The sequence below is a fragment of the Saccopteryx leptura genome, chromosome 2 (assembly GCF_036850995.1).
Source record: "Saccopteryx leptura isolate mSacLep1 chromosome 2, mSacLep1_pri_phased_curated, whole genome shotgun sequence".
In the NCBI taxonomy this organism is placed as follows: domain Eukaryota; kingdom Metazoa; phylum Chordata; class Mammalia; order Chiroptera; family Emballonuridae; genus Saccopteryx; species Saccopteryx leptura.
In genome coordinates, this window is record NC_089504.1 from 77,692,196 (window position 1) to 77,718,275 (window position 26,080).

General features: G+C 35.7%; 1 protein-coding gene and 1 pseudogene across 7 annotated transcripts in view; one reads left to right on the plus strand and one right to left on the minus strand.

Annotated features, from left to right (window-relative positions):
- The window catches only part of CNTLN (centlein), a 360,970-nt gene that overhangs the window by 275,348 nt on the left and 59,542 nt on the right, over positions 1 to 26,080 (plus strand). The gene's annotated exons all lie outside the window — the stretch shown is intronic.
- LOC136396274 (U2 spliceosomal RNA) lies at positions 18,731 to 18,858 on the minus strand (annotated as a pseudogene).

The following is a 26,080-nucleotide window of genomic DNA, read 5'->3' on the forward strand; positions in this document are numbered from 1 at the left end:
AACAGGTATATGAAAAGACACTCATCTTCTCTAGCTATTCGAGAAGTGCAAATGAACACTACAACGATATACCACCTCACACCTGTTAGATTGGCTGTTATCAACAGGCCAGATAATAACAAGAGCTGGAGAGGCTGTGGAGAAAAAGAAGCCCTCATTTACTGCTGGCGGGAATGTAAATTAGTACAACCATTATGGAAGAAAATATGGTGGTTCCTCAAAAAATTAAGAATGGAATTGCCATATGGCCCAGCAATTCCTCTACTGGTTATGTACCCCAAAACTTGAAATCATTGGTACATAAAGACACATGCACCACCCTGTTCATCACAGCATTATTCAGTGCCAAAGACATGGAAACAACCAAAGTGTTCCCCTATAGAGGACTGAGTAAAGAAGATGTGCTACATATATACAATGGAATACTACTCAGCCATGAGAAATGATGATGTAGTGACACTTACAACAACATTGATGGATCTTGAGAATATTATACTGAGTGAAATAAGTAAAATAAAAAAAAACTAAGAATTGTATGATTTCCCACATAGGTGGTATAAAAACTGAGACTGTGGACATAAATAAAATGGAAGTGGTTATCAAGGGGAAGGGAACATGGGGGAGGGGGGAGGGGACTTAAGTGAATGGGAGGGAAGATGGGTTAGGGGAAGGGTATAAAGAGGGACAAATATAAGGGGACAGAAAATTATTTAGGTGATGGTATACAACATAAGAAACAGTTCAAATGCTATCGAGATGTTCACCTGAAACCTATGTACTCTTATTGATCAATGTCACCCTGTTAAAGTTAATTTTTTCAGTAAAATTAAAATAAAAAAGAGACTTACTCATCTGAAGGATGTGAAAAATGTGTCCCAAATCTGAAGAATAACAAGCTGTAAATACCAACCTTTTTTGTTCCCATAAGACTACTTAAGTGTATTATGACTGTGGAAGCTCCTTTATCATCACATATGTGTCATATACAGATTTCTACAGTATTAACTCACATGCAAACTACTAGAATCCATTTTACAAAAGAAAATGGAGCTTTACCCATAGTGCACCTTTTAGAAATTCTTTTGAATATTTTATTTTGAGTGGTAAATAATTATGTAAATTTTTAAAATGTTATTTATTCATTTTAGAGAGGGGAGGGAGAGAGAGTGAGAGAGAAAGAGAGAGAGAGAAGGGAGGAGGAGCAGGAAGCATCAACTCCCCTATGTGCCTTGACCTGACAAGCCCGGGGTTTTAAAGCAGCAACCTCAATGTTCTAGGTTGACACTTTATCCACTACACCACCACAGTCATGCCTGTAAATATTTGATAAATTTTACATACTGTAAATTTTATTTTCTAAAAAGCTCTCCTGAAATAAAGTGTTTAGAAGAAGCAGAATAATCCTTATCATTCATTTATATATGAGATATTTTTTCTCTCTGTTTTAATAACAAAACGGATTTCAAGAGATGTATTATTGCTGTAGATTGAATTATATCCCCCAAAATTCATATGTTGAAGTCTTAGCCCCCAATGTTGAGAGGGCATTTTGAGGAGGTAATTAGGTTTAATTGAGGTCATGAGGAACGGGCCCTTATGATGCATTTTGTGCCCTAACAAGAAGAGAAAAGACACCTGCGCTCTCTTTTCTACCATAGTGGGGACAGAGTGAGAAAGTAACTGTCTCCAAGCCAGAAAGAGAACTCTCATCAGAACCCAACCATATTGGCATTCTGACCTCATAGCTCTCTAGCCTCCAGAATTGTAAGAAATTAAATGTCTGTTGTTTAAATCACCCAGTCCAGGTTTTTTAAATCATAGCAACCTGAGTAGACCAATACAGATTTTGGTACTGGGAGTTGGGTGCCATTGCAACAAATAGCTAAAAATGTGGAAGCATCTTTGGATTAAGGGTAGATGCTGGAGGAGTTTTAAGGTGCATTCCAGAGATATGGACATTAAGGGAATTCTGCAGAGGTCTCAGATGGAAATGAGGAACATGATTTTAAAAAGCAGAGAGAAAGAAGTTCTTTCCTTAGCTGAACTTTGTTCTAGTGTTGGTAGAACTTGTGAGTAATGATTTTTTTTTTTAATTTTAATTTTTTTGGAGCTGCTTTAGGTTTACAGCAAAAATGAAGAAAAAGTATAGAGAATTCCAACATACCTCCTTCCCCCACATAGCATAGAGTCATCTCTTGTCAATATCCCTACCTGAGAGGTACATTTATTATAATTGGCAAACCTACATTGTTATATCATAATCATCCAAAGCCCATAGTTTACCTTGAAGTTCACACTTGGTGTTGTACATTCTTTGGGTTTGGACAAATGCATAATGACATGTATCTATTTTCATTGCTCTAAATATCCTCTGTGCTTTGTCTGTTTAGCCTTCCTCCTAGTCCCTAGCAACCACTATTCTTTTTTACTATCTCCAAAATTTTGCCTTTTGAGGAATATCGTATACAGGAATACCTCAGAGATATTTGGGGTTGGTCTCAGACCACCACAGTAAAATGAGGTACACAATAAGGCAAATCATAATTTTCTTGCTGGTGGAGGGTCTTCTTCAATTTATAAAAAATGCAACATCTGTGAAGCATATTAAAGCAAAGTGCAATAAAACGAGGTCTGACTGTAGTTGGAAGCATACAATATGGACGCTTTTCAGATTGGCTTTTTACTTAGTAATATGCACTTATGGTTCCCCCATGTATTTTCATCGTTTAATAGTTCATTTCTTTTAAAGCCGAATAACAAATAGTCCATTCTCCCACCGTTTATGTTATCTATTCACCTACTGAAGGAGATCTTGAATTTTTACATGCCTTGGCAATTAAGAATAAAGCTGCTGTTAATATCTATCTATAGGTTTTTGTGTGCACATAGGTTTTCAGTGCTTTGGATAAATACTAGGAATGTAATACCTGAATCTTATGGTAAGATCTGTTCAATTTTGTAAGAAACTGCCAAACTGTCTTCTAAAGTCCGTGCCATTTTGCATTCTCACTAGCAATGATGAGATTCCTACTGTTTCTCATTCTTACCAGTATTTGGTGTTGTCAGTGTTCTGAATTTTGCCCTTTCTAAATAGGTATGCAGTGATATCTCAATGTTGTTTTAATTTACATATCCATGATGACATATGTAGAATACCTTTTAAATGCTTACTTGTCTCCTGACTGGTGGTGTCACAGTGAGTAGAGCCTCAGACCTGGGCACAGAAGTCTCCCGTTTCAAACACTGGTTTGAGCATGGGTTGGCCAGCTTGAGCACAGGGTCACTGCCTTGAGGGTGGGATCATCGCCATGATCCCAGAGTAGCTGTCTTGGGCCCAAATGTCGCTGTCTTGGATCCCAAGTTCGCTGGCTAGAGCAAGGGGTCAGCTTGAGAACTCTGGTCAAGGCACCTATGAAAAACAATCAATGAACAATTAAAGTGAAGCCACTATGAGTTGATGCTTCTCATCTCTTTCCTCCCTCTCTTTCTCCCTTCCTGTCCTCTCTAAATAAATAAATAAATAAATAAATATATATATATATATATATATATATATATATATATATTTATATATATAAACAAATAAATGCTTGTCATCTGTTTATCTTTTTTGGTAAGGTATTTGCTTGGGTTTCTTGCCCATTTTTTAAAAAATAGGTTACTTGTTTTCTTACTGCTTAGTTTTAAGTGTTCTTTGTATATTTTGGAAAATAGTTATTTAACAGGTCTGTCTTTTGAAAATATATTCTCCCAGTTTGTGGCAGAATGGGTTTTCTCATTCTCTCCACATTGTTTTTTGCAGAGCAGAGTTTTTCATCTCAATGAATTCTAGCTTATCGATTATTTTTTTTATAGGTCATGCCTTTGGTATTGTATCTAAAAAGTGATCACCATACCTAAGGTCATTTAGGGATCTCTAGGAGTTTTTAAATTTTGCATTTTACACTTAGGTCTGTGATCCATTTGGAATTAATTATTTTGTGAAGGGCATAAAATTTATGTCTTGATTTTTTATTTTCATTTATTTATTTTCTCTCTGTAGGTATTCAGTTGTTCTAGCACAATTTGTTAGAAAGAATGTCTTATCTCCATTATATTGCCTTTGCTTTTTTTCTTTTTATCAGCAATGCACTGTCTTGATTGCTGTAGTTTTACAGTAAGTCTTGAAGTCAGATAGTCTAAGTCTTCTAATCGAGTTTCTTCAATATTGTGTTGATTAATCTGAGTCTTTCACCCTTCCATATAAAGTTTAGAATGTTTGTCAATGTCCTCATCCTGGCCTTTTGGTTGGTATTGTATTGGATTTGCAGATAAAATTGGGAAAAGTGACATCTTTATAATATTGTCTCTTTCTGTCCATGAACATGAAACATCTCTTTATTTAGTTTCTCTTTGATATTTTTTATCAGATTTTTTTAGTTTTGCTCATAAAACCTTATATATATTTTGTCATATATGTATGTGTATATGTATATAAAAAGGGATTAGCATCCCTTTTTAGGGATGCTAATGTAAATAGAGTTTTACTTTTAATTTCAAATTTAACTTGTTCATTTCTGATATATAGAAAATTGATTGACATTTGTAAGGTACCTTGTATCCTACAACCATGCTATCCATAATCACATATTTGGTCCAGGAGTTTATTGTCAATTCTTTGGGGTTTTCTACAAAAACAATTATCAGCAAAAATAGACTTACTTCTTTCTTTTCATTTTGTATTGTTTCCTTTTCTTGTCTTATTGCCTTAGCTAGGACTTCCAATATGATGAAAAGCCATGTTAAGAAGAGATTTCTTTGCCTTGTTCCTGATCTTAGTGGGAAAGCCTCAAGTTTCTTTCCATCTATTGTGATGTAGCTGTAAAGGCTAACAGCAAGTTGAGGATGTTCCCCTCTATTCCTAATTACCTACTTTTTATCTCAAATGAGTGTTGGATTTTTTCAAGTGTATTCTGAATCTATTGATATAATTGTTATTTTTATTTTTCAGCCTGTTAATATGAAGTACTAAATTGTTGATTTCCAAGTGGTAAAACAGTTTTGTATTGCTAGGATAAATCCTATTTGGTCATGGTATATAATTCTTTTTATACATAATTGGATTTGATTTTTAAATATTTTGTGGAGGATTTTTACTTATATGTCCATAAAAGTTGTTGCTCTACAGTATTCTTTTTTTGTATGTTCTTTTCTGGTTTTGCTATTAGAGTAATTGTTGTGTCATAAAATGAAGTAAGGAAAATTTCTTCTGCTTCTACCTCAGAAAGAGAGTGTTGAGAATTTATAACCTTTATTTCTTAAAAGTTTAGTAAAATTCACCAGCAAACCATATGGGCATACTGCTTTTCATTTTAGAATGTTATTAATTATTGATGCAATATCATGAATAAATAATAAATACAGACTCATTCAGATTGATTATATCTTGTTGTGTGGGTGTGGCACATGTGATTCAAGGAATTGTTTTATCTAGGTTGTCAATTTGTGGGCATAGAGTTGTATTTCGTAGTATACTTTTATTATCAATTTAATGTCAAGTATCTATAGTTATATCACCTCTGTCACTTCTAATATTAACAGTTTGTGTCCTCTGTCTTTTTTTCTTAGTTATTCTGGCTATGGACAGATTAATTCTCTTGATCTTTTCAAAGGACCAGTTTTTGGTTTCATTGATCATTGATTTCTATTTTTAATTTTATTGATTTCTGCTGTAATTTTTACTCTTCTTCTTTCTTTGACTTTCTCTTTCATTCTTTCTCTTTCCCTCTTTCTCTCTCTCTTTCTTCCCTGCTCTTCTTTTTCTAGAGTCCTTAGATAATTAATTTTAGATTTTTTCCCAATACCGTATCTACATTTTATGCTACAGATTTCCCTCTGAGCACTGCTTTGCTTTTACTTCATCCCACATATTTTGTTGTTGTGTGTTCATTTTCACTCAGTTTAAAATATTTTTAATTTGTCTACAAATTTCTCCGTTGACCTATGTGTTTCTTTGAAGTGTACTGTTTAATCTTTTCATAATTTAGGGTTTTCCAGTTACCTGTTATTGATTTCTAGATTAATTCTACTGTGGTCTGAGAGCAGACATTCCATAATTTCTACTCTTTTAAATTTAACTGAATTTTATGGCCTAGAATGTGGTCTGTCTTGGTAAATCTTTCATGTGAGCTTCATAATATATATAAGGTGGGACAAAAAGTAGGTTTACATTTTTCATGTAGAAAAAAATATAATAATTAATAAATAATAATATAAGAATAAACTATTTTGTGTACTCACAACTTAATTGATTTTGATTTATTGTGTTTACTAGATTCAAGTGTCCCACTGAATACATCCCCCCAACCCCCGTGTTTCTCTCAACATCTCCCTTGCCCTCTCCCCCCAATGTCCTCCCACTTCCCTCGAGGACTTGCTTTTCTGCTCTCTATAACTCTGTGTTATGTATATATAATTTCACCAGTCTCTTCCCCTTCTCTGATCCCATCCTCTCATTCCCTTTCCCTCTGTCTGCTTTTCCTCTGGTCCCTTTAATCCCAACTCCACCTCTATTCTGTTCCTCAGTTCACATTGTTCATTGGATTCCTCAAATGAGTGAGGTCATATGGTATTTGTCTTTCTCTGCCTGCCTTATTTCACTTAACATAATAGCTTTCCGGTTCATTCATGTTGTCGCAAAAGGTAAGGTTTCCTTCTTTTTCATGGCCCCATAGTATTCCATTGTGTATATGTATCATAGCTTTATAATCCACTCATCGACTGACAGACACTTGGGCTGTTTCCAGATCTTGGCTATTATAAAAAATGTTGCCATAAACATGGGGGTGTATTTCTTCTTTTGAATCAGAGATTTGGTATTTTTAGGACATATTCCTAAAAGTGAGATGGCTGGGTTGAAAGGCAGTTCTATTTTTAATTTTTGAGGAGTCTCCATACTGTTTTCCACAGTAGCTGCACCATTCTGCATTCCCACCAGCCGTGCAGGAAGGTTCCCTTTTCTCCACCAGCACTTATTATGTGTTGTTATGTTTATGAGCTCCATTCTGACTGGTGTTAGGTGATATCCTATTGTGGTTTTAATTTGCATTTCTCTAATGATTAGTGATGTTGAGCATTTTTTCATATGCCTATTGGCCATCTGTATGTCCTCTTTGGAGAAGTGTCTATTCATTTCTTTTGCCCATTTTTTGGTTGGATTGTTTGTCTTCCTGGTGTTGAGTTTTACAAGTTCTTTATAAATTTTGGATATTAACCCCTAATCAGACGTATTGTCAAATATGTTCTCCCATTGTGTAGTTTGTCCTTTTATTTTGTTCATATTGTCTTTAGCTGTGCAAAGCTTTTTAGTTTGATATAGTCCCATTTGTTCATCCTGTCCTTTATTTCACTTGCCCATGGAGATAAATCAGCGAATATATTGCTCCAACAGATGTCGGAGAACTTACTGCCTGTGTTTTCTTAAAAAATGCTTATGGTTTCATGACTTCCATTTAAGTCTTTTATCCATTTTAAGTTTACTTTTGTGAATGGTGTAAGTAGGTAGTCTAGTTTCATTTTTTTGCAGGTAGCTGTCCAATTTTCCCAGCACCTTTTGTTAAAGAGACTGTCTTTACTCCATTGTATGCTCTTACCTCCATTGTCAAATATCAATTGTCCCTAAAGGAGTGGGTTTATTTCTGGGTTCTCTGTTCTTTTCCATTGATCTATATGCCTGTTCTTATGCCAGCACCAAGCTATTTTGAGTACAATAGTCTTGTAGTATAACTTGATATCAGGAAATGTGATACCACCCACTTTATTTTTTCTTTTCAAAATTGCTAAGGCTGTGTTTTTTTTTTGGTTCCATATAAATTTTTGGTATATGTGTTCTATATCTATGAAGTATGTCATTGGTATTTTAATAGGAATTGCATTAAATTTATAAATTGCTTTGGGTAATATAGACATTTTAATGATGTTTATTCTTCCTATCCATGAACATGGGATATGCCTCCACTTGTTTGTATCTTCCTTGATTTCTTTTATCAATGTTTTATAATTTTCCGAGTATAAGTCTTTAACCTCCTTGGTTAAATATACTCCTGGGTACTATTTTTTGTTGTTGTTGCAATAGTGAAGGAGATTGTTTTCGTAATTTCTCTTTCAGACAGTTCATTGTTGGTGTATAAAAATGCCTCTGATTTCTGAGTACTAATTTTATATCCTGCCACCTTGCTGAATTCATTTATAAAATCCAGTAGTTTTTTTTACTGTGACTTTAGGGTTTTCTATGTACAGTATCATATCATCAGCAAATAATGATAGTTTTACTTCTTCTTTTCCAATTGGATGCCTTTTATTTTATTTTTCTTGTCTGATTGCTGTGGCTAGGACTCCCAGAACTATGTTGAATAAGAGTGGTGAAAGGGGGCACCCCTGCCTTGTTCCTGATCTTAGGGGATTGCTTTTAATTTTTGTCCATTGAGTATGATGTTGGCTGTGGGTCTGTCATAGATGGCCTTTATCGTGTTGAAGTATGTTCCTTGTATTCCCACTTTGCTGAGAGTTTTGATCATAAATGGGTGCTGGATTTTATCAAATGCTTTTTCTGCATCTATTGATATTCTCATGTTGTTTTTGCCCTTCGTTTTGTTTATGTGATGAGTCACATTGATTGATTTGCAAATATTATATCAGCCTTGCCTTCCCAAAATAAATCCCACTTGATCGTGATGTATACTTTTTTTTTTTATGTATTGCTGGATCCAGTTTGCTAATATTTTGTTGAGAATTTTAGCATCTAAATTCATCAGGGATATTGGCTTATAGTTTTTTTTCTTTGTATTGTCTTTGTCTGGTTTTGGAATCAGAATTATGCTTGCCTCATCAAAGGAGCTTGGAAGTCGCCCCTCCTCTTGAATTTTTTGAAATAGCTTTAGAAGGATAGGAGTTAGTCTCTTTGAATATTTGGTAGAATTTGCCTGTGAAGCCATCTGGGCCATGGCTTTTGTTTGTTGGGAGTTTTTTGATAACTGTTTTGATCTCATTTGTTGTAATCAGTCTGTTTAGGTTTTCTGATTCTTCCAGATTGATTTTTTTTTTTTGTATTTTTTGAAGCTGGAAACGGGGAGGCAGTCAGACAGACTCCCGCATGCACCTGACCGAGATCCACCTGGCACGCCCACCAGGGGGTGATGCTCTGCCCATCTGGGGCGTCGCTCTGTTGCGACCTGAGCCAGTCTAGCGCCTGAGGCAGAGGCCACGGAGCCATCCCCAGCGCCCGGGCCATCTTTGCTCCAATGGAGCCTTGGCTGCGGGAGGGGAAGAGAGAGATAGAGAGGAAGGAGAGGGGGATGGATGGAGAAACAGATGGGCGCTTCTCCTGTGTGCCCTGGCTGGGAATCGAACCCGGGACTTCCTCACACCAGGCCGACATTCTTCCATTGAGCCAACCGGCCAGGGCCCAGATTGATTTTTGAAAGATGATATGTTTCAAGAAATTTGTCCATTTCACCTACATTGTTTAATTTTTTGTCATACAGTTCTTCATAGTATTTTTTTACAATCCTTTGTATATTTGCTGTGTCAGTTGTTACTTCTTCACTCTCATTTCTAATTTTATTTGAGTCCTCTTTCTTTATTCTTAGTGAGTCTGGTTAAAGGTTAATCAATCTTATTTACCTTTTCAAAGAACCAGCTCTTGGTTTCATTGATCCTCTGTATTGTTTTTTTAGCCGCTGTCATTTTTTTTTTTTTTTGCTCTGATCTTTATTGTTTCCTTCCTTCTACTTCTTCTGGGCTTACTTGCTTTTCTTTTTCTAGTTATTTTAGTTGCAGGATTAAGTTGTTTATTTGAGCTTTTTTTTGCTTCTTAAGGTATGCTTGTAATGCTATGAACTTTCCTCTCAGGACTGCTTTTGCTGTGTCCCATAAATTTTGTGTTGTATGTTTATTTTCATTTGTTTCAAGGAAATTTTTTATTTCTCTCTTGATCTATTGTTAACCCATTCATTGTTTAATAACATGCTGCTTAGTTTCCTAGTGTTTGTTTTTAGTTTTTCTGTTGTAGTTGATTTCTAGTTTCATGCCATTGTGATCAGAGAAGATGCTTGATATGATTTCAATCTTCTTAAATTTATTGAGACTTATTTTGTGTCCTAACATGTGTTATATCCTAGAGAATATACCATGAGCACTTGAAAAGAATGTATATTCTGCTGCTTTAGGGTGAATGGTTTTGAAGATATCTAATAAATCCAGTTGATTTAGTGTGTTCTATAAGTCTGCTGTTTCTTTATTAATTTTCTTTCTTGAGGATCTATCCAGTGATGTTAGTAGGGTATCGAATTCCCCTACTGTTGATCTCGCCCTTTATGTCCATCAAAATCTCCTTTATATATTTAGGTGCTCCTATATTAGGTGCATAGATATTTATAATGGTTATATCTTCCTGTTGGATTGCTTCCTTTATCATTATATAATGACCTTCTTTATCCCTTACTATATCCTTTGTTTTAAAGTCTATTTTGTCAGATATAAGTATTGCTACCCCAGCTTTCTTTCATTTCCATTTATATGAAATATATTTTTCCATCCCTTTCGGTCTATGTGTATCTTTTGTTTTGAGGTGGGTCTCTTGTAGATAGTATCATATATGTACGGGTCCTGTTTTCTTATCCATGCAGCTACCCTGTGTCTTTTGACTGGAGCATTTATTCTATTTACATTTAAGGTTATTATTGATATGTAGTTGTTTATTGCCATTTTATTTTTTAAATCTACATTCCTCTTTTACTAGATTTATTTTCCCTTTGTTCTGTTTACAACAGGCCCCTTAACATTTCTTGCAGCATTGGTTTGGTTGTAATGAATTCTGTGAGGGTTTTTTGTCCGGGAAGCTTTTTATTTCTCCTTCAATTTTAAACAATATCCTTGCTGGATAAAGAAGTCTTGGTTGTAGGCTCTTGTTCTGCATTACTTTGAATATTTATTGCCATTCCCTTCTGGCCTCTAGTGTTTCTGTTGAAAAGTTGAATGTCAGCCTTATGGGGGCTCCTTTATACGTGATTACTTTTCTCTTACAGCTTTTAGTATTCTTTCTTTATCTCTTAGCTTTGGTATTTTAATTATGATGTGTCTTGGTGTAGGTCTCTTTGGGTTCCTCTTTAATGGGATTCTCTGGGCTTCTTGAACTTGTGTGATTTTTCCTGCATCAATTAGGAAATTTTCAGCTATGATTTCTTCAATCAGGTTCTCTATTCCTTGCTCTTTCTCTTCTTCTTCAGGAAGCCCTATGATGTGGATGTTGTTACTCTTCATGTTGTCACAGAGCTCTCTTAGAGTTTCCTCAGACTTTTTGATCCTCTTTTCTATTTGCTGTTCTGCTTCTGTGCTTTTGCTTATCTTGTTCTCTACATCAGTGGTCCCCAACCTTTTTTGGGCCACAGACTGGTTTAATGTCAGAAAATATTTTCATGGACTGGCCTTTAGGGTGGGACGGATAAATGCACAAAATAAAATTATGCGACCGGCATAAAAAACTGTGGTATTTTAAAATATAATTGTCTAGCTTATGAGACAAGCATCAAGAGTGAGTCTTAGACAGATGTAAAAGAGGGAATCTGGTCATTTTTTAAAAATAAAACATCGTTCAGACTTAAATATAAATAAAATGGAAATAATGTAAGTTATTTATTCTTTCTCTGCAGACCGGTACCAAATGGCCCATGTACCGGTACCGGTCCACGGCCCGAGGGTTGGGGAGCACTGCTCTAAATTGCTGATTCGATCCTTTGTTTCATCTAGCCTGCTTTTAATTTCTTCTAGTGTAGTCTTCATTTATGATATTGTGTTTGTCTTTTCTGTCTGATTCTTTTTTATGATTTCAATGTCCTTTTTGATGCCTGCTATTTCTTTAAGTGCTCATTTTGTCCATTTGTTGTTGCTCTAAGATCCTTGACCATCCTAACAATCATTATTTTAAACTCTGCATCCGGTATCTTGGTTAGTTCCATCTCATTCAGTTCTTTTTCTGGTGATTTCTCATGTTGATTCATTTGAATTGCATTTCTCTGTCTTCATATTTTGTCTCTATATAGACTGATCCTTTGGATGTGTTGTTTGTGTAGTTAGGTGAGTATAGGTTTGGTGTTGTCTGCCTCCAACTTTCAGTTGTGTTGTTTCTAGATCTTCTTGTTTGGCTTCGGCTGTTTGTATTCCAGTGTGAGCTACTTGTCTGCTGCTACTGCTCTTTTTGCTGTTCATGACAGTGTTTTCTATGCCTAAGCTGGGTCAGGTGTGAAGACCCTTTCTTTAAAATACTACTCTAACTAGGGTTGTTAGGTCCTGAGCTGATGCTCTCTGTATCTGGCTGCTGGATGTACCAGTCCTGGACCTCCCTGGCTGGTACCTGATGGAGACCACTGGAGGTTACTGCCTTTGACTGGCCCTTAGCAACCTTCTTGGAGCTACAGGCAATCCAGAATTTGTGGCTGTTCTGTTGGGCCCTGATACCATTGTAAATGGTATCAGGCCAGCTTTTATCTACTCTTTGCCAGTGTGTGTGGCCTCTCTATTCCTGACATATGGCCTTTCTGCCAGCCCTTCGCTGACACCGCCTCTTCAGGTATTCAGGCACTGGCACGGGCTCATGGGCCACAGCTCTGTCTGCTCCATGGGTGTGTGGGCTCCTCTTCTCACTGGGCTTTTCCCCCCATGATCATTCTGGCTGCCTCTCCAGGCTTTGGCCTCTGCAGTGTGGGAAGCCTCACCAGGCACCACCCCCTGCAGGTACACAGGACACCTCGCCCTGCTGGGGTCAGCCCCATGCTGGCGCAGGAGACATTTCACACCACAGGGTTCCACCCCCCACAGGCACGTGGGAGGCCTCTCCGGGCTCTGCCGCCTGCCACTGCGGCATGGCCTGCCTCACTGGGCTCCGCCCCCATCCATCGCGCAGTCCAAGTGATGTGTTCTCCACTGCAGCTGGGCCCTACTGCCCTTTGGAGGGTACTCAGCAGGTTGGGGTGGCTGTTTAGCCCAGACCTCAGCACTCAAAACCTGTGTTTCTGATGTGCCCCCTGCTTCTAAGTGTCTCTCTGCACTGACTAGAGCAGGAGAGCCTCTGGTGGGCAGGGCAATTGCTTTGCTTTCCTGGCATTGGTTCTTCCAGGAAAAATGGCATCTTTAGGTTTGGGGAGTGATCCAGTACAGGGGTCAGGGTGCCTGTCTCCCACAGTCTCTCCCTGTGCCCCCGAGACTACACTGTCTTCTCACAAGTCCAGTCCTTTCAGTGCTTCCTGCTCCCGGAACCCTGGGTAACTGACTATGAACGAGGTTTTCTGCATAGCTTTTTAAGCCGGAGTTGGGTCTGAGAGTCCTCTCACAAAGAGTAACCTGGCTCTTCTTTCAGTTAAATACTGTCCATATGCCTCCTCTAGTTTCCGGGACTCCAGGCTGGTGTTCTGGTCCTGTAGCTGAGGACCCACAACTCTCTGGGCAACCCACGCCACTGTGGGCCGCTTCTCACTTCTGGGAGCAGGGCAGCCCTTTCCATGTCTCTGCCCCTCCTACCAGCTAAGTATAGTTCCTTCGGTGATGCTTGGTTATAGATTCTTCTTAGTTTAGTCCAAAGTTGGTTTTTCAAGATGATTGTTCCTAAGTGAAGTTGTAATTCACTTTGGTTCTGGGAGTTGACAGTTGTAACATACGCCTACTCCATCGCCATTTTCCTCCCCCCCCCCACAACTTTAAACTGACTTTTACCCCACCCTGTATTTTCTGTTGTTAGATGAAGTAGTCTATAGATGTTAGTTATATATAGTTGATTTTGAACTCCAGTTGAAGTCATATCTATCTTTCATGTTTTTGTTTTCTGGATCTGTCCCTTTCTGGTAGAAGGGTAATGAAATCTCCAACTATGATAATGGAATTATTTGAAATTCACTTAATTTGCAATTCTGTTACTATTTGGCTCCCATAGTTCAACGCTTTGTTGTTAGGCATATAAACATTAAGGATCATTATGTCTTCTTGGAGAATTGAGTCTACCATTATGTAATGCTTTTCCTTATACTTCATAAATTTTCTTGCTTTGAAAGTCTTTTCTGTAATTAATATAGCTACTCTTATTTTCTTTTAATTAGTGTTAGCATAGTATTTTTTCTTCATCCATTTACTTTTAATCCATATGTGTATTTACATTTAAAGTGATTTTCTTCAAGACAACATATATCTGGGTCTTATTTTTTGATCCACTGATAACACTGGGGAACAAAATTTTTGTTGCATCCACAAAAAAATTTGTTCTTACCTAATTCGAGTGTGCTGATCTCAAATCTGACATTAGTTTTTCTCTGTGAGCTACAGTATTTTTGCAATTCAAGATTTTAGGTTTTCTGCTTATTGTAAAATTTTCAACATTTAGTTTAACATAATGAAGTAGAATGTCTTCTTGGGCATCATCTTTGTGAAAATATAATTTATATAATGCAATAAATACACTAATACACTAAAATATGGGTGGAGCGCTGAGCACATTCCTAGCCACTGTGGCTGATGCAATGCTGTGAGAATACTCCAGCTCCCAGAACCCTCCTGGGCATACCCAGGAAGGGAGTTCGATTGCTTTTTTTTTTTTTTTTTTTTGTATTTTTCCGAAGATGGAAACAGGGAGGCAGTCAGACAGACTCCGCATGTGCCTGACCGGGATCCACCCAGCATGCCCACCATGGGGTGATGCTCTGCCCATCTTGGAGCATTACTCTGCCGCAATCAGAGCCATTCTAGCACCTGAGGCAGAGGCCACAGAGCCATCCTTAGCGCCTGGGCAAACTTTGCTCCAGTGGAGCCTTGTCTGCGGGAGGGGAAGAGAGAGACAGAGAGGAAGGAGAGGGGGAGGGGTGGAGAAGCAGATGGGCGCTTCTCCTGTGTGCCCTGGCTGGGAATCGAACCCAGGACTCCTGCACGCCAGGCTGACACTCTACCATTGAGCCAACCAGCCAGGGCGTGGAGCTCTCTTGCTTTAAGGAAGTGCCTTAGCGTCAGCCATGCAGCTCCCTGATCTTTTCATCCATTGGCTATGAAGGACACGCTGTAACATCCTATTGGCTGAACTCATGTATATAAGCTAGCTTACTTCCTGAATAAAGTGGATCTGCATCACTGAACCTGGTCCCTGGAGTCGGATCTTTGCATCTCCATCATCCTCACCCCCAGCAGGACTTGTCCACACTAAAAAATATGATTGCATCAGAATTTGTCTACAATTCTGAAATATAACATATTAAAACACTTATTTTAATCGTAAAATTTGTGGAAAACTTATTTAAATTCTATTCAGGCAAAAATTTGTAGTTCTTGCATTTGTGTACTTATTGAGGACAATCTTGTTTGCTCCAGCAGTAGTCTGCTCATCACTAACAGCTCCGAGATTTTCGAGAAACTTATCAAGGTGACTGACTGTTCAGGAAGTGAATCTTAATGCTCATGTTACATCCAATGTCACAGAAAGCCAACAGCATCCTTTGAACCAGAAGTTCATAGTTTTCTGCTTTTTTGTTTTTAAGGAAGTTCTTTGTAACTGCCACAAAAAAAACTGTCATGCTGCTTTCTCCTCCTTATTCATCTTCCTGGCAAATTCTTCATCACATATGAGGGTTTGAATTTTAGGTCCATCGAATACACCTGCTTTTATCTTCTCGAAAGACAAGGTAGGAAAAGCAGAAACAATATGTTGAAAGCATTCACTTTCTCTATCCAGAGCCTGAACAAACTGCTTCATTAAGCCAACTTTGATGTGAAGTGGGGGAAAAATGATCCAGTCTCAATTAACTACAGGTTCATTCACATTTTGCATCCCTACTTCCAGAGCTTCATGTTTTGGCCACTCCTTCTGTGTCCAGTGTTTCTCCCAAGCTCGGCTGTCCCACAAACACAGAAAGCAAGGATACTTCATGAAACCTCTCTGTTGTCCTAGCAGGAAATTTACCATTTTAAGAACCACACAAATGAGCCAGTTATGTTCCTCATACTTCAGAAAATCGAGGACAATTTTTATGTCATTATAATCTTCTTGTAGATGAGTTGAATAACCAATGGGAACCACTGCATAAACATTACTGTTGTGTAGGAGAATACATATTAGACTCTGTTTAGAGCTGTCAAGAAATAGCTGCCATTCTGTTAGACTGTAAGTGGTAACACCTACCTGGCTGAGAAGACTACTGATATCATGACAGTAAACAAAGTGTTTGTCTTCGGAAAAAAAGTCCACAAAAATTTGTTCACGCTTCCTGAAACAGGATACTTTAGCTGACCAGTGAAGTACATTCTTTTCTTGAAGCCTGGAGGCTAATAACTCAGCTGCTTTCTTTGATAGGCACAAATCTCTTACTAAGTCATTCAATTCGGGTCGGCTAAACTGCTGAGGAGTTAATGATTGCTTGGCATCAGAAGAAGACCCTTCAGATTCTACAACCATTTCCTCATGCATCTTATCAAAATACACTTGATCATCATGTTCACTTTCTTCATCCTTAGAAGAAATAAAACCATTGAAAACTGGAACTGGGAGTATCTCAGAGTGTGGGATAGGTCGTATTGCTGAAGGAATATTAGGATATGTGATGATATGCCATTTTTTCTTGCCAATGCCCTTTGTATGGATCAGACAGAAATAACAGTCACTGCTGTGGTCCTTAGGTTCACGCCAAACGATGGGAATACCAAAAGGCATTCCTTTGTGTTTTCCTTTTGTCCAGTTATGAAGCATTTCCTCACAATTATGACACACAATATGAGGAGACCAATTCTTGTCTTGATCGCCAAGGGGAACTTGAAAATAGACAATATATGCACATGTCACAAATGATGAAATACTGTGCTTTTGATGTTGAAGTGTGTAACAGCAACATATATAACAGAAGGTGTCAGGACTATTCTTATATTTACGCCTACTCGAAGAAGCCATGATTCAATCTTAAAATAGGATGTTTTTATCAGATAATATTTTTTTACATTTAAAAACAACTACAATTATGTAAAAGTGATGTTTGTAAAAATTAATTGCCTCGTGTTTATGTTCAATCCAAGAGTCGTTGCCCTTTAACTCCAATTTAAAAACCAGTGCATGCCTTTAACTGTAACAAAAAGAAATTAAAATTGCATAAAAACTAGAGCATGTAACAAAAAACGGGTTTCAGATTTGGAATCAGTGATGCAGAAGTATATAGAAACAGTTCTTAAACCTCATGCAACATAAAATGAAAAAAAAAAAGTTCCCCAGTGTAATCTGTCTTTTTTGGGTACATTTAGAGCATTTAGAACACTGATGTTCAAACTGATTATTGGAAAGGTCATTAACATCTACAATGTTTTATTTCTGGAGCTAGAACTGTGATCATTAATAGAGTATATCTCTGCCTTCATAAATCAATATTGTATTTTAGGAGAGACTAATAGTAAACTTACAAACAAATCAATGATATGATTTCAAGTAGTGAAAATTATTTTTAAGAAAATTATGGGACACTGGTATAGGATTTATTAGGTAGCTGGGTTCTCCTTTAGTTTAGGGCCTGACTCGACTTTGAATGAGACATTTAATAGTAGTGTAGCTTGATGCCATTCAAATTATGACAATTAGGTCAACTTTATAAATATACTATTATTCCATAATTTAAAAATTAGTTTCTGAGGAATCTTATATCTGACTTCAGTAGTTAGCACTGTCATTTTTTTAAATTACAATTTGGTTTTTATACCTGTATATATATAGTATACATTATTCACTTTATATATTATTTTGAGTGAAGTTTGTCTGTCTAGAAAAAATAAATTTAACTCATTATCCAAGGTTTGTCATCACTGAGCATATTAAAGAAACAAAAAATCACCAAAGTTTTAATCAAGTATTTTCAAAGTGTTTGAAATAATAGTAGCCCTTACAAATGTCTTAAGAAAATGATGAACACCCAGTAGAAAAATCTATAAAGAAATTGAGTGGAAATTTTTTTTCTGTTGAAAGCAGGAGAGAGACAGACAGGCAAGGACAGACAGACAGGAACAGAGAGGCAGAAAGAGAGATTAGAAGCATAAACTCGTAGTTGCTGTACTTTAGTTGTTCATTGGTTGATTTTTCATATGTGCCTTGACTGGGGGCTCCAGCTGATCCAGTGACCTTGGGCTCAAGCTAGTGGCCTTTGGGTTCAAACCGGCGACCATGGAGTCATGTCTATAATCCCACGCTCAAGCCAGTGACCCTGTACTGAAGCTGTTGAACCTGCACTCAAGTCAGATGAGGCTGCACTCAAGCCAGATGAGCCCGTACTCAAGCCAGTAACCTTGAGGTTTCAAACCTGGGTCCTCCATGTCCCAGTCTGATGCTCTGTCTACTGCACCACCACCTGGTCAGGCATGAATAGACAGTTTTTAAGTGGATAATTAGACATGGCCTGTTTTCATAAAACCGATAAAATGTAACTCAGTGATTACACTTGAATAATCGAAAAATCAGATTAGCAAGGAAAAATTGTTAAGGTGGAAGAGTAAAACTTAATAGTGCCCAACATTGGTGAGTTTGTTGAAACAAGTACTCACATATATTGGTTGGACAGTGTTTGATACAACTTTTAATGACATGATTTAGGAATATTGATTATAATTTTAACTACCTATACACTTTGACATAGAAGTTTAAAGTTAGATTATATTGTTATGTAAATAAAAAATAGAATTGATTCACATGGATGCATAAAAGTCATTCACAGTGTTTTCTTTAATAATTTTGAAGCAAATAGCAAATATTCTGCAGTATTTAGTTTATTAAACTGGTAAGAACAGATACTACCCTTGATCTTAGCCAAAAGGCCAAGAAGCGATGCAGTATTTAGTTTATTATAATTTTAATATGATTATGATATAACCATATTACATATATATAGTGTACATAGTATATATATAAATTTCTGGAATACATGGAAATATGTCTATAACGAATTCTATAATACTGGCTATACTTAATTTTTTGTGTGAAAAATATCTATATTGCGTAGTTATAAATATATATTTACCAGTTTATATTTTTGGAAGATATTTACTAGAGTAAACAACTAAATCCTGATTAAAAATTACATCTTGATACATTTCTGAATTCTTAGAAAAGAGAGAATATCCCAGGAATGCAAAACTCACATTTCACCCAACAAAGAAGAAAATATAAGCTAAGAATAACAATCAGTAAGCAAGCTGATGGTGAAAGACGTCCAGGGAGTAGATGCTGTTGCAGCACTGCAATCTGTGATCTGGATCACATGCTTTATATCAGCAGTTCTGGGGAGGGGAGAGAGTCAGCATGAATCTAGGACAGCCTCAGTGCCTGGCAGATAGCCTGTATATCTGTTTACTCAGGAGGAAAGTGTTTTCAATTTAAGACTACTAAATTCCCACGCAGATATGAGGTTATGTTAAAAATCACCACATACTTACAGAAGCAAGCTACTCTGTGTGTGAGTTAACAGAAACAACAGATTGAAAGAATTATAACCCCTAAGAATATCAGATACTGAAGCTATGAGATAGTGAATAGTAAATAGAAGTACATGAAAATGTTAAAAGAAATAAATTATATAATCACAAAAAGTGAACAGACAAGAGATTGTCAGGAATGATGATATTCAGAATTGAAGAAAAAGTTTTGAAAGGAAAAATTTATTACACTAGTAAATAGCCAACTAGACATGGCTATAGAGAGAATTAGTGAACTAAAAATCTGAATTATTATGAAGTCAGCACAGAGAGATGAGATAACAAATATGAAATATTAAATAAATGAAAAAGGGAAAAATATATAAATTCTAAACCTGTAGTGAAAAGAAATAGAATTTTTAAAAATATACATAAAACCTAAACCAATAGAAAGTCTGTAAGTAATCAATATTTTTTCTCACCTAAGGTGATCATAATATTTCTTCTACATCTTACTTTGTTTTTTGAGATAACTAAGCTCTAACATTTTAGTCCCATGATATATAGAGTGTCATGATCAAGTATCCTCCCTTCTACAAAACTCTGTCATTAATTCCATCTATGCTGATACATTTATTCTTTCAAATCTTATTTAATTATTTTCTTAGTAATAACAGACATGATATTACTAGAAATTCTACTTGGGTTTCTACACTGCTTTTTTTTTTTTTAATGGAGTCTGGCTCTTTTCTTGAAGCCTTAGTTTCTTCTTTAATATTTTTAATTAATTTAAACATCTTTTACGTATTTTTCAAATTACATGTTCCTGAGGTTCTAGTCTTCCTGTTTGTTGTTTCTGCTTACTCTTGGCCCTGATTGGATGTCTCTAGTTGTACTTTACAGTTTTAATTCCTGTCTCAGTTTCAGTAGGGAACATATTTTTCTGTGTTTTTTCATTGAAGTCTTTGTTTTGGGAACCAGACTATTTTTGTCTGCTTTTGCCATCCACTAGTGATCAGCATTTATGCTAATTTTCAGGGTTAGAGGTTCATGGTCCACACTGATAAATTAAGATTTGAAACCCATATTAGGGATAGTCACAGACACGTATATCTTCATCAGAAAGAATTAATAAAATTTATTAATTTTATTAATAAATTTGGCTCAGTGGTATCTGATTACCCTGATCCTAATCAGATACCAACTACCTTATTTCTCTTCTGTCCTAACTTTTAATTTTCTGTCTACCCTTTAACTGACATTAGAGCACTTCAGAGGACCCTCCATTTCTGACCTCTTTGGGTCTAAAGTCACTGTCTCAGCTCCTGCTCCTATAAATCCTGAGTATATGGGTCCTGGTAATTTCCACTCTGAAGTCACTGCTCTTTTTCTAGCATTTGATAATTTTCCTTTTTTTTTTTTCAGAAATAAAAGAGTGTATTTTTTATAGAATTTCTATATGTTATGATAGGTTTTCAGTTTATATAGTCTGTGATGACCAGTTTTTCAGCTGTTGTACATTTTCCCCAAATCTTTAACTGTATTCTTTGTAAAATGTGGTATCCAGACTTGAACAAAATATTAAAAATGTGCTGAGTAAAGAGTACAGTTGCTTATTTTTGAATAGTGGAGTCATTTGCAAAATAATTTTATATTGTCATATTTAATTGTTATTAACAAATCTAAAACATAGTTATTCTTATTTAAAAATAACTAAATTGAGATCCAAAAAATTACTTTTTCCATGTTTACTTCACTAGTATATCTATTGTTCAAATTGTGGTTTTCTGAATCTTAACATTGTGCCCTCCTCTTATGTTATATACTTTCAAATAAATGCATTCTAAAGAATACACAATTAGTCTCATTTTAGTAGACCTTCAGTATAATATTTTTCCTGAAATAAAAAACACACAATTATTGAAAGTGAGGAAAGTTACTTTAGTGTTTGAGAATAAAAAGTGTATAGATTAAATTAATTAAAAACTGTAGGCCCTGTCTGTTTGGCTCAGTGGTAGAGTGTTGGCCTGGTGTGTGGAAGTCCCAGGTTCGATTCCTGGTCAAGGCACACAGGAGAAGCGCCCATTTGCTTCTCCACCCTCCCCCCTCTCCTTTCTCTCTATCTCTCTCTTTCCATCCCACAGCCAAGGCTCCAATGGAGCAAAAGATGGCTCCATGGCCTCTGCCTCAGGTGCTAGAATGGCTCCGGTCGCAACAGAGCAGCTACCCAGATTGGCAGAGCATCTTCCCCTAGTGGGCGTGCTGGGTGGATCCCGGTCGGGTGCATGCGGGAGTCTATTTGTTTCCCTGTTTCTCACTTTGGAAAAATACAAAAATATAAACAAAAACTGTAACTATTATGTTCTTTGTTATTTACTTTTTAAAACTATATTTGTTTATTATTTTATTCTTGCCCTGTTTTGAGAGAATTGAGGAAGTGAAGATTTATTATCACAGATTATTTGAAAATAGAGAAATGTTGTATAAATATTTTCAGATCTAGATACTTGTTTTTATATTTTTATGTTCTAAATCTACTGAATAAAATATTTAAAATTCACTTTGTAATCATAATTAAATATTAATCTTAAAACTTAATGGGTGGACCAAATGTGGAATTATGCAATAAAATTACACAAAGGAGGATCCATAGTGATAATACCTTATTTATCTGCTTTAAATCTTTTCCACAATGCTAATATATAAAGCTTTTTTCTTAAAATAGAAGTTCCCCATGGTAGACTCAAGAACTGTTAACAGGTCACTATAGAGAGTTTTGGTTTTGTTTTGTTTTGTTTCGGTTCTCTATCACCACAAACCTACCACGTTCCAAACAAAACAAAACAAAATAAATTTCCCTGAGCCATGTCCTCTTCTAAAGTATTTCTTCAGAGTCATCTTTGACTCTTGTTTATATTTTGACCCGTAAATTAAATCTATACTCAAATCTGTTGTTGTTTTTTCTCTTTAATTTCCATGTCTAGTGCACCCAGTTATATATCTCCTTTTCTTTATGTAATGTAATATTCTTCTCTAGTCTCTTCTTTATTGCTTCCTGTGCCTTATTGCCAGAATAATTTTTCTAGAATTTTTATTTCATTTTCTACTTCAAGAACCTACGATTTATTCCCATGTATGATTATTTCAAGGCCAAACTACTCAACAAATTTTTCAAGATTTTACATAAACTGCTCAACTAACCTATTGCTATAGTCCTCTGTTTCCCCACATGAAACCCCAATGTTATGATTATACTTAATATATGTTATGATTATACTTATAATGTTATGATTATACTCCTCTTCTATAATATTCTGCCATTAATTCCATCTATGCTGGTGCATTCACTCTTTCAAATCTTATTTAATTATGTCCTTAATAATAGTAGAAATGATATTAAACAGTGCTTTTTGTATATTTATATGCTAAGTACTCCTCTGAATGCTTTACATATATTAACTCATTAACCCAAACAGTGATTCAATGAAATAAATACTATATCTGATTCTTTTATACATGCCGAGAAACTAAGGCAGAGAGAATAACATGTCATAGAACTTATAAGTGGCAGAACTGGGAGTTCATCCAGGCAGTATGATTCTAGAACTTAATCGCTTAAGCCTTATGCTCTATTGCCTTTCATAAAACAATATCAGCTAGCATTTATTCAATGACTATTAGGCCTACTTTCCAGATCATAAGGAAGATATTATCCTTCTAATATATCATATATAAGATAATTAAAGCATAAAGAATTGAAGTAAATTGCCCAAGATCAGGTTAAGTTGGTAGCTCTAGGATTATAGTTTACATCTATCTCTTGACCCTAACTCCATAATCTTTCTACTTGTTTAAACTGATTTTTAATTCAACTTTGCATTTAATAGTTTTAAAGTTTAAAACTATTGCATCTAGAAGCTAATTAGCTCCTTAAAATTAAAAAAGCATATGCTATACTTCTTTGATAAGTATAATCATAGAATTTTTTATAATTGAGGGCATAGTACATTCTTAATAAAAGGTCTTAACAATAAAAGTTTGACTTGTTGACTAGTTTTTACTTAGTCACTTATATAATGTATATTTTTATCAAGATTTAAAAAATTATTTTCTGTGTCAAGAACCTTCCTTTTTTTATTATTTACATCATTCTAAATCCAGCATATCACTAAAAGCCTGGTTCATGTGTCACTTCTTGCATGCAGCATATCCCAGAGCTTTTTTTTTAAGTTTAGCATAAAATAACGGAAGACTACTATTGTAATCTATTAAGTTTGTGGTAGTAATTTGAAATGTAAGTGAAAATATCCTACAGGCTTTTGTAATTAGGAACCAGAGAATCAATTTGAGAGTTGTAAATGAAAGAGCAGATATACATAGGTCAAGATTGACCATTCACATTAAGGTAGTGAAGTCATTGATGACATTGAAATTGAAGGAGCTTTCTAAAATGTTGACAAACCAGCTAATAGAATAATAGTGTCAAGAAAGTGTTGGAGGATATGATTTTGATATGGAAGTTAATAATGTAGTGGTAAGGTGCTCTCACGGACAGTCATATATGTGTGTGTCTATGTATACTATCTCCTGTTTGTCACAAATCCTAATTGGCCCACATCACTTATTTATGTTACCTTTCTGGTTTCTATAAGCATTTAATTTCTAAACCCTGGTTTTCAAATGGCCCTATATGTTTTCTAAAAGAAGAGAATCCTCCTTTTATACCCCCAAAACTATTTCTCCCTCTATATATAACCCCCAATGTTTTGTTTCACTAAGGGAGGCATGCCATTATTTCCAGAAGTTAGAGAAGAGTTGCTTTATAAAATACGAACTCGAGAGCTCTCTCCAGAATTTTATTTCACCCCAATAGCTTATGTTGTATACATTCCTTGTTGGGTGTTCAGTTTATATATGTCAGATTCTCTAGGGCCATGGCTTTTGCCAGATGAAGCACTTTTGATTTTGAGGCTGATGAAACACAGTGCTATTATTGATCTGTGCATGACATAGCCTGTCTCTCTCTGAGCCGAGTGTAGCAACATTTATCCAGGAATTTGTGAAATGTCACTCGGATCATGTTCGCAAGGTAAACTGTGCAAAAACCAGGATCTGAGCTGAGAATCCACGTGGAATTGGATGTGACTGTCTTATTCCTATGTCCTATCTTTAAGATGAACCAAGTGATATTTGTTAACAGAATGTCTGTGTCTTATATTAGACTTTGTAAAGAAGTATTATTATCACTTAAAATACACTGTACTCTAAAATCACACTATTTTCAGATGCACTTGTGATCTTACCACAGAAAATACTAAGGAAATGTGACCTAAATAACATCAGTTAGAAATTTATTTTCTATTTATAATGAATAGTGTAATAATATATTATACAGCAATGTTTTCCCATATTCCTATGTAATGTGTTCCTAGTAATGTTTTCATTCTTTGCATCGATATACTTTCAAGTAAGTATGTCTCATTAAAAAGCAACATGCCTTGAAGTGACAAATTATAACATTTTTTTCACTGTGGGATTATTATATGTAGACATGCATGTATTTTAGAATTTGGTTTGCACATGGTTAGATTTATGTATTTATCTTTGCTACAATCCAATTTAGTTTAATACATCTAACATATTTAAAGCACTCTAATAATTGGATATTCAACAACAAATTAAACCTGGTTCTTGTCTTATATAAGATACTAATAAGGGAGTTGAATATGAGTATCACAATACAAAGAAATAGTAATATATGTAGCATGATTGTCTGTGTGTGTGTAAAATATACAATGAACATCTAGTGGGTAGAATAGACAGCCATTTATTGCTGTCATTATTTATTAAGGCTTTAAAGAAGGTGGCATTTGGCCTTTAACTTAAAATTTGGTTGATATTGAAAGTCGTGTGTGTGGAACAAAGCCATTAGACGATGGAAAGCTTTAAAAAGCATCATGTTTAAGGTATGGTTTGTTGAGAATAGTAATTTGATATAATTGTAGCTCTCAACCCCAACTGCATACTGCCTCACTTGGATAGCTTTTTAAAAAATCTATGCCTAAGGTCCAGTTAAATCAATATCTAGGGGTGGTCCCAGAACTTTGCTTATTTTTAAATCTCTGAGGCGGTTCTGATATACAGTGCGAACTGAGACTCAATTCTGAGACCATAGAAATTAAATATAAGCAACTAGATAAGAGATTGTCTAAATATCAAGACAAAAGATAATAGTGTCTAGATAATACTAATAGAAGTAAAAAGAGTTAGAAAGAAACCAGGATATTTTGCAGTGCTATAACAGTTTGATGACCAATCATACATGAGAAGTTTTTTTTTTTAAATAGTAAAATATTTAAGATACTTGCCAGAATTCTAATTAAAGTGGCTAGAAAGTTGATGATAGAGTGCGTTTGTGAAAATATAACATACTCAATATTGTGCGGGGTGGGGGGGAGGAACCTCATATGAAAGTATACCAATAAATTTGGATAAAATATAGCTAATATTCTTATAAATGAATATTGGAACTTGCTGTAAAAAAAGGAAATATAAATCCCTACAGGCTAAAATAAATGACAGCCTATCATTGTAACCAAGTGGTAATTTGTCACTAAAGTGAAGCTATCAAGTGAGC